The sequence below is a fragment of the Cetorhinus maximus genome, chromosome 3 (assembly GCF_964194155.1).
Source record: "Cetorhinus maximus chromosome 3, sCetMax3.hap1.1, whole genome shotgun sequence".
Classification (NCBI taxonomy): Eukaryota; Metazoa; Chordata; class Chondrichthyes; order Lamniformes; family Cetorhinidae; genus Cetorhinus; species Cetorhinus maximus.
The window spans coordinates 108,050,553-108,064,958 of NC_135881.1; the positions used below are offsets into that span (position 1 = coordinate 108,050,553).

The following is a 14,406-nucleotide window of genomic DNA, read 5'->3' on the forward strand; positions in this document are numbered from 1 at the left end:
TTTGATGCAGTTAAGTAGGATAATCTTTTTTTACTCCTACAGGAGGATTAATTCTTCCTTGTCAGGTTGGTCGTCAATGTAGTATAACAACAGGTCACAAAGATAAACAAACAGTAATCCAATTGGAGTATTTAAGAGTTCTGCATTAAGTAAAGCCCATTCAGAGTAGCAAATAATCAATGGGTCAGTTTGTTTCTGACATCTAGTCACATTGATCTTTAATTCAGGGCATAACATGCCTGCTTGCCATTTTCCCCTGTGGGAAGTTGCAGATGAGTTTAATGAGAAAAACCAAACAAAAGCATTCGAAACATATTCTGAAATACTATTACCAATGTTGAGAGTACTACTTGGGGCTTCCCTAACAAGTTGGTAGATGAAGACAACACCATATGTAAGCACTATAAATTAGAATATTCCAGGTTTCATACCTGGCTTGTGTAAAGTTACTTAAAGATCTCAGCCAAGACAGTTGGCCTGAATGTGTTTGCACCAGGGTGGAAAGAAAAAAATATTTGCAGTGTTCAGTGAATTCTGCTGGGATGTGGCATCAGCTGAAAGCAGGATTGAGCTTGATTTGTGGTTCTCTTTACAGTCAAATAACCTGACAACATTCACTCTCTTTCCTGAACATGGACAATGGCCATTTTAAGAAAAATGCAAGTGCGTGTATAATTGCATCCCAGAAAGTATCATTGGAGGGGGGAGGTGGTAGGGGAAATTAAGCATTCTATATAATGAGATTAAGCAAAATTCCAGAAAATGCTTTCACAATATTAAATTCTTAACTTGCATGGAGTTGTTGGATAATTTATCCAAATGTGTTGAAGTGATAAAGTCAAAGTAATGCGTATTTTGTTGTGATGCTTTTATTATTCTTGGATCTGCTATTGTAAAAGGTTGGCTGGGGTCAACATATATTCAAAGGCTTGGTTATAGAATATACAAGGTCTTATCTGATGTTTAGCTCCTTATTGAGATAGAATATTGTCCTTCAGTAGAAGCACGTGCAAAAAATTAACTCTGATGATTTTAAAGAAATTCAGTGATCCTTGCTGAGGATGTGTCATCATCGAGGTTGGATGAAGACTGGCTTGTAGGCCCTTTCACTGTCTAGGCATGCACATGAAAAGTGTGTTATAGACAGGAGGACTGTTATTGTCCATGAAACCATAATTCAGCACAAGAGAAATAAGGGTATCAAATTGAGGTAAAAGATGTATAATGGATAATGAATTTTTTTGGCTATTTCAATAACATGCTATAATCTTGTTCGGGACCCTTAATGTTTAAAGAAAAATCCAAACACTCCGTAGTTAACTGACAGAACTACGCCACAAGATTTCACCTTTTTAAACAAAAACAAACTTGACTGTATATAAGAATTAAACAAAGCAAGCACAATTAACTTAACACTATAGTTTATAATTACTTATGCTAGGAACTTAGTTCTGCTTTTTACTTCCCCTCCCCCTCCCCAAACCAAGAATTCCCTTATACGTTGCAAGAATCTTGAAGGTTCATTCAGCTTAAGGACCACCCAGGATATGTCACAGCCCTCCAGAAGTCATTTTAATTCTCCTCAGTGTTCTAGCTAGTCTACAGGATAATATTTTATAGGGATCCTTCCACTAATTTTTTGGCTAAGTAGCCCTCCATCTTTTATTTAATATCACACAACTGTGGATGCCTCTGCTCCTTGTTCTGGTTGCCAGCAGATATTCATCTGCCTTCACACAACTTCCAAGGAACTGTGCTGACTGCTTTCTGCCCCAAGGCTCTATGAGGACTACTGTAGATGTCCTCCTCTAGCTGCAAGCTGGGCAAATCTTCCAGCTGCTTTTTCCCTCACAAAATTCAAACTCAGCTTGAGCCCACCCGCATTCCAACAGTGAACGATAAAGTTAATATTTTCTCTGCTTAAAGCACAGGCCTGACTAACAATCATCCCCTGTTGGCGCTCTCAATACAGTAAGATGCAGTTTATACCAAAGCAAAACTGCAACTGCCTGCTTTGTGAGCAAAGCCCAGGTAACTTTAAAAAAAGAAAAGAACATTCTACCCCCACAGCCCATCTCGACGATAATGTGCCATGCTTTGAGATGGCCTCAAACAGAAATGCAAACCAATTACTTTACCTTCAACACAACTCTTCGATTATGTAACCCATATCTCTTATTGAGATTTATGACCCCCTTTCCCAGAATTACTAACTTTTAGCTTCTATAGAGATAATGATAAACACCCTGGCTCTACCAAGAGTCCTGAAATAGGTCATCCATTGTTAAATGTTTACACTTCTAACTCACCTTGAAGATAAGCATAGGTCACTTTTAACTGTAATTTATTCCAGGCTTGTTTGAATTGCATTCACTTCAGGTCTGCCCATCAACTTCTCAATTAGATGCCCCCACTTGACTACAGTTAAACTTTAATTCCTATAATTAAAAGTTGTGGGACCTTGCTGTGCATAGATTTATTGCTGTGTTTCCCTACTTGACAATAGTGATCATACTTTAAAATACTTAATTGGCTGTAAAGCACTTTGAGACAACCTGAGGGCTGTGGCAGGTGCAAAAAAACAAAATGCATATACCTTATTTCCTTTCTTTCAAACAATAAACACTTGCAGTTACCTTATTTACTTTTGCAATAGCTTGTGACACAGGCCATTTACCTTCAAATTCATTCACTGACATTCAGTTCCTGCTTTCACTTGGTAATTTGGAACACAAAACCCTGCATGATGTACATGTGTTCCTTACAAACACATGTATCTTTGTGACAACTACTAATTTGTGGACTTTTTCTTCAACACTTTCATCCAGAATATTGATAGATGGCGAAGAACAATTCCAATACTGATCCAAGCAGGACTCCAACAGTAACCAGAACCACTTTCAAAAGTAACCACTTTCTGTTTGAGAATGCAACCAGTATTTTATCCAAGCCAAAATCTGTCTGCTAATACTACAGAGTGACCTTATTTAATAGACTATTGTGTACCACCTATCAAAGGCTTTTTGGAAATGAGCAGACACCATGTCAACTGGGCTAACCCCTATACCCACCAAATCAGTGACTACCTCAAAAAAATTCAACTCTTGTAAGATGGGACCTTTTTCTGTAGCCAGGTTGAGATTCTGTAATAACCTCTTCATTGTTAAGATGATATACTATATCACCAATCACTCCTTTTTACAATTTAGATATAATTTGCTTAATTTATAACTTACATATTAAGTTAAGTTAATAGACCTGCAATTTCCCGGCTTTAACTTAGAGCCCTGTTTAATAACAAGCCTCTCTTGAGTCTATGCGAACAATTTCAGACCCCAGCGACCTGTTAAATGTATGCTTAGTTGTATGACCTTGTTGTTTTCTTAAAATACCAGATGAATACTTCGCTTTTCTGAAATTCGTGAACTATGCCATTAATTTTTCAAAATTTATCTGGCTTCCCCCATTCATAATTGTTACAGTAATAGATTAACCAAAATTATGACTCAATCACTCATTCAGTGGAATAGAGGATTCAAGCTTTGAACCTTTCTGTACTGAATTTGAATAATGGATACATGAATTGCCAGAATTTTGAGGGAATCGGTGGCACAGAAGATGAGGCACTGACTTATTTTCCCCTTAGGGACATTATTTTGAATCCAGGCACCAGTCTTCACTTTTCTATCTGTTGGTCGTTAGGCTTGTATGCAAAATGTGTTTGGACAGTTCATTGTGGGCGTGGAACACAATATAAATCTGCCCCTAACAACGCTAAATTGCCAACCTAATTCAGTGGCTAAAGAATTGGAGTGTGTGAATTGGAACAGTTTCAACCAAGTTTAATAGAAGCTGCTGTACTCAGAGTAGGGCTGAGTATTTTGCTGCTCTATAGTAGAGGGAGCTTATCTTCTCTGTTTACCTTATGCTGTATCTGGATCATGCATATTCAGTTTCACTAGATGAAGGTAAGCTGCATTGCACTGTTGTGTTTGTATTTAGAGTGAATCTGTAACTTTTTGAGATTCTTTCTTGCTCTAAGATTGTGCATCAAAGATGACGACATCTGACTTCCTGGCCAGGCTGTTAATGTAGGTTATCACGAATGCAAGTAGAGACAAAGCAACAAAGTTATAGTTTCTTTAAAAAATTAAATTTGAAAGAAAGTTGTAATCGAGAAAAATAATAAAATTAATTATATACCGGGGGTGATTTAAGCTGAATACTTAAGACCCTAAAGAGCCTCCGAGGTGGCCAAGATTGGATCTTAAGCTACATTATCAATTTATCCCCCATTTAGTGCAAGGCATCATCTTAGTAAAGGAGTTGAGGTGCTTGCTAGGAATGGCTGCCCAGAGGATTGTTAAGGGGATGATTGACAAGTAAATTGCCTGCTAGCAGTCATTAAAGACATTACAAAGCATCTTGGTGAGTAACGCTTCATTTAATAACTTCTAACAACGACCAGCAACAAGCTGAGGATTTTTTGTTCATGCTTAGCTTTTATTGTTCACTTGCTGCTAGAAAGCGGCTGTCTACACTGAAGAGGATTTTTTTAGACACATCAAAGACTCTCTGGCACACTTTGTCAAGACTTCACCAATATCCTATGAATATTTTTCCTTGACATTTTCTCAGGACTCCACCTAAAAAGAGTGAGTGTTGTGTTACTCTACCTTACTGCTCACCTTGTGGAAGTCACCATGAAAAAGGGAATGTTTGGTCATGGGCAATTTACTAGAGGCCTACCTTGCTTTGCATGTGAAGTAGGAGGAGGAGATGAGGCAAGCAAAGCAGCACCAGCTACTGTAAGAGAGAGGGACAGGAGTATTCTCAGCAGAAGGTACAATCCACTAAGGGAGCATTGTTCTTGCATTTACATGACTTAACACTGGCGCACCAGGCGGCTGTGCTTTAGGGAGGTCATTACTGAGGTCTTTGGCCTTGTGGAACAGAAACTCAGGCGTTGCACCACAATCAGGACAGCATTGCCTGTGGCAGTTAAGGTCACAGCAGCACTTAATTTTTATGCAACTGGAACTTCTCCTTAAGTAGGCTGATGAAGTTCCATTTTCTCTGAGGAATGGCTGTATATTATTCTCTGTTGTCAGAGAAGACCAGAGGCAGAGAGCTGTAGGATTGTGGAAGCCATTGACTGCACACACCATGTGGACCACTCATTTAAACTCAGGTGTTCGGGAGTAGGAAGAAATTTCATTCCTTCAATGTACAGCTTGTCTACAATTACAACAGTGTACCTTGCAGGTGAATGCCTGCTATCCAGGAGCTGCCACAATATTTATGGAGACAGCTATTAGTCTCACTGGTCGCAATGCCTGTGGTTAGCTATTAGGTGACGGGGGATGCTCTTTGATGCCTTGCCTTATGACTTACCTGAGTAACCCCGTACACCAGCTGAGCACTTGTACAATGAAAGCCACTCCACCACCAGGAAAATCATTGAGCATACCATTGGGTTTCTGAAGCAGAGCTTTAGATGTTTTGACTGGTCAGAAGGTGTCCTGAGAAGGCGACAAGGCTTGTGATCTACCTCATGCTCCATAATCTGCCAAACTTGAGAGAAGATTGCCAGCAATTATGCCAGAGGGACAAGCTGAGGAGCTACAGGAGGGGGCCCAGTGGGAGTACGAGAGGGTTCTTGGAGACTCTGTCAACTGCCGCATCTGGCAGGGATATTTGGCACCGTCTAATTGAAGAGCGTTTTTCAGAGATGGTCTCTGACATCAGATTCCAAAGGAATGCTGGCACATTATGTACCTTCCATGATTCACGATGCATCAGGCTGCTCATCATCTACATTCAGTCCTTTCAAACCCTTTCCCATGATCACCATAAAAAAAGACCACCAATTTTTGCCACTACCAAATTACTATTATTACCCTTTATCATCTTCAAAAACAAATGAGGGAAACATTATACACCAGCACTACTCACAATTATTAAATAATAACCTCGGTGCTTACCCTTTGTGGCTATCTATAAGTGCTCTTCCATAGCCTTGTGCTTCCATGAAGTGCAGCCCCAGTGACAGCACCAAGTGAGGCGGATGGCTGCTGGGAATCTGAAGAGGGCAGTCCAGATGGCCTTGAAGCTGTGGACCATGATGTTTCTGCTTCAGACTACACCACCTCAGCATGGCTTCAGCAGTCGAGGTCATCTGGCTGACAGGCAACGGCAAGGACATTGATGCAGTGGCGGAGGAGGGAGCAGCAATACTAGCATATGAAGAGACACCAGTAGAGTTCCTGCTTTATTATTTCCATACAACTACCTCGGGTCCTCTGCTCAGCCTGGTGCCTCAAGAGACAGTCTGCAAGCCTTTTTCAATTGAGGAGCCTTGAGCTACAATGACAGCTGCCTGAACTGTTGGTGATGCTTCTGCTTTTCCTATTTACATCTCCTTGTGACCTATTTTTTGTTTTGTTTTGTTACTGTCAGTAGTTACTGTCCCATTATCAATTCCTTTTGCCTTTTATCAAACCTTTTGTCACTTTCCTGTATTCACCTGTATCAGAGACGATCCCTTTTGTTCTTTCCCTCTCAGTGCTTCTGTACTTACTTAAAATTTGTTACATCTCGACCTTCTGTCAGAACTGGAGAAAGTTAATTGACCTGAAACATTAACTCAGTTTCTCTGTCTGCTGATTCTGCCTGAACTGCTGAGTAGTCCAGCATTTTCTGTTTTTATTTCAATTTCCAGCATTACAGTTTGTTAAGTTTCCTTGCACAGAATTTTTTGTTATTTATTCTTTCACAGGGTGGGGTGTCGCTACCTAGGCCAGCATTTATTATCCATCCCGAATTGCCTTTGAGAAAGTGGTGGTGAGCTGCCTTCTTGAACCGCAGCAGTCCATGTAGTGCAGTGACACTCACAGTGCATTAGGAAGGGAGTTCCAGGGTTTTGACCTAGTGAGAGTGAAGGAACAACGATGTAGTTCCAAGTAAGGACACTGTGACTTGGAGGGGAGCTTCCAGGCGGTGGTGTTCCCATGTATCTGCTGCCCTTGTCCTTCGAGATGGTAGAAGTCACGGGTTTGGAAGGTACTGTTGAAGGAACCTTGGTGAATTGCTGCAGTAGATGGTGCACACTGCTGCCACTGCATCGGTGGTGGAGGGAATTAATGTTTAAGGTGGCGGATAGGGGTGCATATCAAGCGGACTGCTTTGTCTTGGATGGCATCAAACTTCTTGGGTCAGGAGGTGAGTTGCTCGCCACAGAATTCTTAGCCTCTGACCTGCTCTTGTGGCCACAGTATTTATATGGCTAGTCCAGTTCAGTTTATGGCCCCAGAATGTTGACAAAATTGGAAAAAGGTGTTCCACTCCTAGACACTGACAGCTTTCACCTTGATTAGCACAAATTTAAAAGGGGAAAAGGTTAAAACTTTGGTGCGTTTTTGAAAACAGCACATGGTATTGCAAATTTTGTCATTAAGCTGCTTAAGATGCTGACCAATTGATTAGTCACTTTAAGTTGCGAATTACAAGTGCAATTTTCAAATTTCAGTCGACAAATATTCCTATCGTCCACTATGTAAAAATAGCTTAATTTCTAATTTAATTAAAATGATTACTTAGCTGACCAATACACTCAGTATAATTTGATACACTCGACATCTTATAATGTAAGCATAAAATATGTAGATTATACATGTAAATTATATACAACCTTTTGGTACCTAGCCTGGAAATTTCTGTACACGTGCATGAATACGTAAATAGGTCACCTCAAATTGAGGTTTCTCTTTCACATAGGTAAAATGATAAGTTTTTAGCCACTATCCCCACATTGTTGATGCCGAAAAAATAACACGTTTAAATAAATGTTCAATAATAAACAAAGTGAAGAAATGAGTTCAATAAATAAAAGGGACAAAAAAGTTCAAAACCAAGAAAAAAAAGGAAAAAACAAACCTTCAGATGGGAGAATGATAGAAATGGTAATAATTGGACAATTGTAAGCATCCGAAAGGAGCACAGCTTTTAGATGGAAAGTGAAAAGACTGTTGAGAAGGAAAGGAAATTACGCTAATAAGATACAGCCTTCGATATTGGTGCAAATTGCATGTATAAAAGCCAGAAGAAAATCTAGCAGGCCAGATTCTCTGATTTCAAAATGAATCAACTTTGTAAAAGGTTAAGGTATAAATAGAATATGAGGAGCTAGGAAGTATTTAACATGATTCACACGAGCAAGGCTAGCACATAGATTCCGTGATGCTATACTTAAATTACAGATGGTTGCAGACAGGAGCAAGAAGAGGAAATTAGTTCTCTTCAGCAATAGGAGAAAGAAATCTGCTGCTGTGACGAGAGGCATGGTACGAGTACCTGAGGAGATGAGCAGCAGGTGTATTGTGCCCCAGTATTAAATGTAGTGTAGACAACAGTCAAAGATCAGGTCAAGAAAAATGAGTGTAGTTGCTGATTCACCTACATCCTGTGGTGCAAAACAGCCTCTTACTCTGTTTTACCAAGTGCATTCCATCACATTACTCCTCCAAACAACTGAGTTTCAACAGCACCAATCCTTTTTTTTTTTTGTACACTTCCTCATGGCTCCATTTATCCATCCATCCATCCACTGTCCATTACCTCTGTCTTTGTACAATGTGACAAATCTGTCTGATAGCCACCTTTGCTAAATGCTCAGCATCTGTTGTTGAGTGTGATCCTCAGTCTGCTCTTTTACCTCTTGTATGATAAAAGAACGCTGCGACATTGGCACCCACAATGTGGAAAATTGCCCAGATATATTCTGACCAGAAAAAGCAGAACAAATTCAGTCTGACCATTATTGACATCAGTCTACTCTCAATCATCAACAAGTGATGGAAGATGTTGTCAATGGTTCTATCAAATGCACTTATACAGCAAAAACTGCTCAGCAGTGCTCAGTTCGGTTCTGCCAGGATCACTCACTTGTTGTGACACAGCAGTTGGTAAAGGCTGAGTTATTTAAAATCCCAGTGGGAAACTTTAAACAACTGTCATAACCTATATTTTCAATTGGTATGTTTGAGATGCAGCTCTGAATTCAGAAATAAAACCACAAAGCCTCAAGGTTTTTTATATAAATTTAATTAAACATTTATTGATTTAATAAGAAATTAAACACACACATGCGCGTCTACAAATTACTACCATAATAACTATTAAACAAATCCCCAAATTAATTATGCCAATCTTCCCCAAAGCAACAACAACCCATAGACTTAAACAGACACCAGGCAAAGCACATTTTATCTTACGAATTCAAAATGAGGTTCCGTTCAATTTGGTTCCTTTTCACCGTTGTAGGCTTACAGGCGGCTAAGACCTTAAATGCCTCTGACTTACACACACACAACTCTCTTCTGTATATACCTAGCCTTCCCTTTGAATGCAAATTCTCATTGTATCACCAGGCTCTTTGAACTCCATCTCTTCTAACAATAAAACCCCTTTCATAATACCAACTTTATTAGTAATATAAACATATTGCTTGGTGTCTCCTAGCTAGGTGCAAGATTTCACCCCCAGACTTTGAATGGTTTCTTCAACAAAATGCAGATGTACCCTCTACCTTACTGTTTAACATCTCAAAACTACTATACATCAAAGCACCCAAATGAGCTGGCTTTAATCCAATTAAAACACACACACTCGCAACCCAGACACAGACCCTACTAAAAGTCCAATTTAAAATAATTTCCAATAACATTATATACATTAATATCTTCATGACACACTCCAGACCTCATTGCTGCCTTGGGTCAAACATGCACAAAAGGGCAGAGCTCCAGAGGTGAGATGAGAGTGGCTGCCCTTGACATCAAGGCAGCATTTAAACAAGTTTGGCATCAAGGAGCACTAGCAAAATTGAAATCAGGGGGACAAACTCTCCACTGTTTGGAGTCATACCTAGCACAGAGGAACATGGTTGTGCTTGTTGGAGTCCAATCATCTCAGTTCCAGGATATCACTGTAGGAGTTCCTCAGTATAAAGTGTGGTACGTAAGATTGGTGAGTTATAAATGCAGATTGCCATGTGGAAATATGATGTAATGGCTATAGTAGAGACCTGGCTCAAAGAAGGGCAGGATGGGTGTTAAACATTCCTGGATACAAGATCTTCAGGAAAGATAGGAAAGGAAGAAAAACGGGAGAGGTGGTGCTATTGATTAAGAAAAACATTGTCGTGTTGGAGAGAGAGGATGCCCCAGAGGGGTCAAGGACAGAATCTGTTTGGCTAGAGCAAAGGAACAAAAATGTGTAATTACATTGCTTGGTGCGGACTATACGCCACCAACTAGTGGGAAACTCTTTCGAGTTATCAACAGTCACAGATTGCAACTCTTTCGAGTACAATCACAGTTCTTGGTTTCCGGGAGTGGGACATGAACCCACAACCCTCTGATTCAAAGGCGAGGGTGCTATGAACTGAGCCACAGCTGACACCTCAACTAGTGGGAAAGATGTAAGTGAACAAATTTGAAGGAAATTACAAACAGGTGCAAGAAATATTATTAATTATTTTTATTCGTCCATGGGATGTGGGCATCGTTGGCTATGCCAGCATTTTTTGCCTATCCTTAATTGCTCTTGAGAAGCCGGTGGTGTGCTGCCTTCTTGAGCTGCTGCAGTCTGTGTTGTAGGAACATCCACAGTGCTGTGAGGAAGGGAGTTTCAGGATTTTGACCCAGCAACTGTGAAGGAACAGTGATTAAAGTTCCAAGTCAGGATGGTGTTTAACTTGAAGGGGAACTTTCAGGTGGTGGTGTTCTGCATCTGCTGCCCTTGTTGTTCTAGACAGTAGAGATTGTATGTTTGGAAGGTGCTATCAACAGAGCCTTTGTGAGTTGCCGCAGTGCACCTTGTAGATGGTACACACTGCTGCCACTGTGTGTCGTTTGTGGAGGGAGTGAGCGTTTAAGATAGCGGATGGAGTGCCAGTCAAGAGAGCTGCTTTGTCCTGGATGGTGTTGACTTTCTTGAGCATTGTTGAAGCTGCACTCATCCAAGCAAGCGGAGAGTAGTCCATCACACACCTGACTTGTGCTTTGTGTATGGTGGATATGCTTTGTGGAGTCAGGTGGTGAATAACTGCATATAATTCCCAGCCTCTCACCTTCTCTTGTCGCCATAGTATTTATATGGCTGGTCCAGTTCAATTTCTGGTCAATGGTAACACACTTCCCCTGCCACCAAGGACGATGTTAGAGGATTCAGCGATGGTAATGCCATTGAATGTCATGGGGAGATGGTTGGATTCTCTCTTGTTTCTTGTTGGAGGTGGTCATTGTCTGGCAGTTGTGTGGCATGAATGTTATTTGCCACTTGACAGCCCAAGTGTGAATGTTGCCCCGGTCTTGCTGCATATTGACATGAACTGCTTCAGTATCTGAGGAGTCACGAATGATGCTAAACATTGTGCAATCATTTGCGAACAACCCCACTTCTGACCTTATGATGGAAAGAAGGTCATTGATGAAGCAGCTGAAGATGGTTGGGCCAAGGACACTACACTGAGAAACCCCTGCAGCAATGCCCTGGGACTGAGATGATCGACTTCCAACAACCACAACCTTCTCCCTTTGTGTTAGGTATGACTCCAACCAGTGGAGAGACCCGCCTCCCGATTCCATTTACTTCAGTTTTGCTGGGACTCCTTGATGCCACACTCGGGCAGATGCTGTCCTGATGTCAAGGGCAGCCACTCTCACCTCACCTCTGGAGTTCAGCTCTTTTGTCTACATTTGGACTAAGGCTGTAATGTGGTCAGGAGCTGAGTGGCCCTTGCGGAACCCAAGCTGAGCATGAGTGAGCAGGTTATTGCTGAGTAATGCCACTTGATAGAACTGTTGACGACACTATCCATCAATTTGCTGATGATCAAGAGCATTCTGATGGAGTCATAAATGACCGGGTTGGATTAGTCCTGCTTGTTGTGGACAGGACGTACCTGGGCAATTTTCCACATTGCCGGGTAGATGTCAGTGTTAATAGCTGCACCGGAACAAATTGTCTAGGGGCCCAGCTGGTTCTGGGGAACAAGTCTTCAGTTCTATTGCCGACATATTGTCAGAGTCCATAGCCTAGCCAGTGCCTTCAGCAATATCTTGGTATCGTATGGAGTGAATCAAATTGGCTGGCATCAATGATGCCGGGGACCTCAGGAGGAGGCCGAGATGGATCATCCACTTGGCACTTCTGGCTGTAGATGGCTGTAAATGATCCAGCCTTGTCTTTTGCATTGATGTGCTGGATTCCCCCATCATTGAAAATGGCGATATTTGTGGAGCCTCCACAAATTGCCCATTCACGGCTGGATGTGGCAGGAGTGCAGAGCTTAGATCTGAACCATTGGTTGTGGGATTGCTTCGCTCTGTCTATTCTATGCTGCTTCTGCTCTTTGGCATGCAAGCAGTCCTGTAGTTTTACCAGGTTGACACCTCATTTTTAGGTATGTCTGGTGCTGCTCTTGGCATTCGCTCCTGCACTCTTCATTGAACCAGAGTTGATCCCCCAGCTTGATGCTAATGGTAGAATGTGGAATATATGCCAGGCCATGAGGTTACAGATTGTGGTTAAACATAATTCTGCTGTTGCTGCTGATTAACCACAGCGCCTTATGGATGTTCAGTTTTCAATTGCTAGATCTGTTTGAAATCTATCCCATTTAGGACAGTGGTAGTGCCACACGACACATTGGAGGGTATCCTCCACGTGAAGATGGGATTTCATCTCCACAAGGACTGTGCGGTGGTCACTGCTACCAATACTGTCATGCAACAGGTAAATTGGTGAGGACGAGGTCAGGTAGGATTTTCCCTCTTTTTGGTTCCCTCACCACCTGCCGCAGACCTAGTCCAGCAGCTATGTCCTTTAGGTCTTGGTCAGTAAAGGTGCTAACGAACCATTGTTGGTGATGGACTTTGATGTCCCCAACCCAGAGTACATTCTGTGTCCTTGCCACCCTTAGTACTTCCTTCAAGTGATGTTCAACATGGAGGAGTACTGATTCGTCAGCTGAGGAGGGCAGTAGGTGGTATTCAGCAGGAGGTTTCCTTGTCCTTGTTTGACCTGATGCCATGAGACTTCATGAGATCCAGAGTCGATGTCGAGGACTCCCAGGGCAAATGAAAGTGAAAAATCAAATAAGAGAAGTAAAGAGAGAGTACGCAAAGAGACTGGCAGCAAGCATAAAAAGGGATCCTAAAGTCTTCTACAGACATATAAATAGTAAAGGAGTGGTGGGGCCAATTAGGGATGAAGAGGGGATTTACGCATGGAGGCGAGGGACATAGCTCAGATATTAAATGAACACTTTGCACCTGTCTTTACCAAAGAAGAAGATGCCACCCACGTCATGGTGAAAGAGGAGGTAATTCAGAGACTTGAAGGATTTAAAATTGATCAGCAGGAAGTATTGGATCAGCTGTCTGTAATTAAAGTTGATAAGACACCAGGAGAGGATGAGATGCATCCAAGGATACTGAGGAAAGTGAGTGTGGAAATTGTCGAGGCACTGGTCATAATTTTCCAGTCTTCCTTAGACTCGGGTGATGCCTGAGGACTGGAGAATTGAAAATATTACACCCCTGTTCAAAAAAGGATGTAAAGATAAGCCCAGCAACTACAGGCCAGTCAGTTTAACACTAACTTGGAACAAAATTAATAGTTGGACAAATGTGGGTTAATTAAGGAAAGGCAGCATAGATCTGTTCAGGGCAAATAATGTTTAACTAACTTGGAGATTTTTGAAGAGGTAACAGAAAGAGTTGACGAGGGTAATGCTCGTTGATATTGTATACACGGATGTCCAAAAGGCATTTGATACGGTGTCGCACACCAGACCGATGAACAATGTTATAGCTCGTAGAATAAAAGGAACAGTAGCAACGTGGACATGAAATTGGCTGAGTGACAGGAAACAGAGATTAATGGTTAATGGATGCATTTTGGACTGAAGGAAGGTTTGTAGTGGAGTTTCCCAGGAGTTGATGTTGGGACCCTTGCTCTTCCTGATATATATTGATGACCTAGACGTTGGTGTACAGGGCACAATTTCAAAATTTACGCATGATACAAAATTTGGAAATGATGTGAACAGTGAGGAGGATCGTGTAGAACTTCAGAAGGACATAGGAGTGTTGTTGGAACGGGCGGACAAAGTGGCAGATGAAATTCAATGCAGAGAAGTGTGAAATGATTCATTTTAGTAGGAAGAGCATGGAGAGACAATATTTTTTTAAAAGGGTACAATTCTAAAAGGAGTTCAGGGGCCAATGGACCTGGGTGTATATGTGCATAAGTCATTGAAGGTGACAGGATAGATTGAGAGCGTAGTTAATAAAGCATGTGGTATCCTAGACAAAAACAGAATTACCTGGAAAAACTCAG

The 14,406-nt window shown here is 41.4% G+C and overlaps 1 protein-coding gene across 10 annotated transcripts in view; it reads left to right on the forward strand.

The window, feature by feature from the left end:
* phf14 (PHD finger protein 14) overlaps positions 1-14,406 on the forward strand; it is a 313,616-nt gene that overhangs the window by 199,576 nt on the left and 99,634 nt on the right. For 2 of the 10 annotated variants that reach the window (XR_013576193.1, XR_013576194.1), the window contains one exon: positions 4,301-4,428. The exons of the other annotated variants lie outside the window; for them this stretch is intronic. The gene's annotated coding sequence lies outside the window, so the exon portion shown is untranslated. The remainder of the gene's footprint in view (positions 1-4,300; positions 4,429-14,406) is intronic. 10 annotated transcript variants of the gene reach the window in all.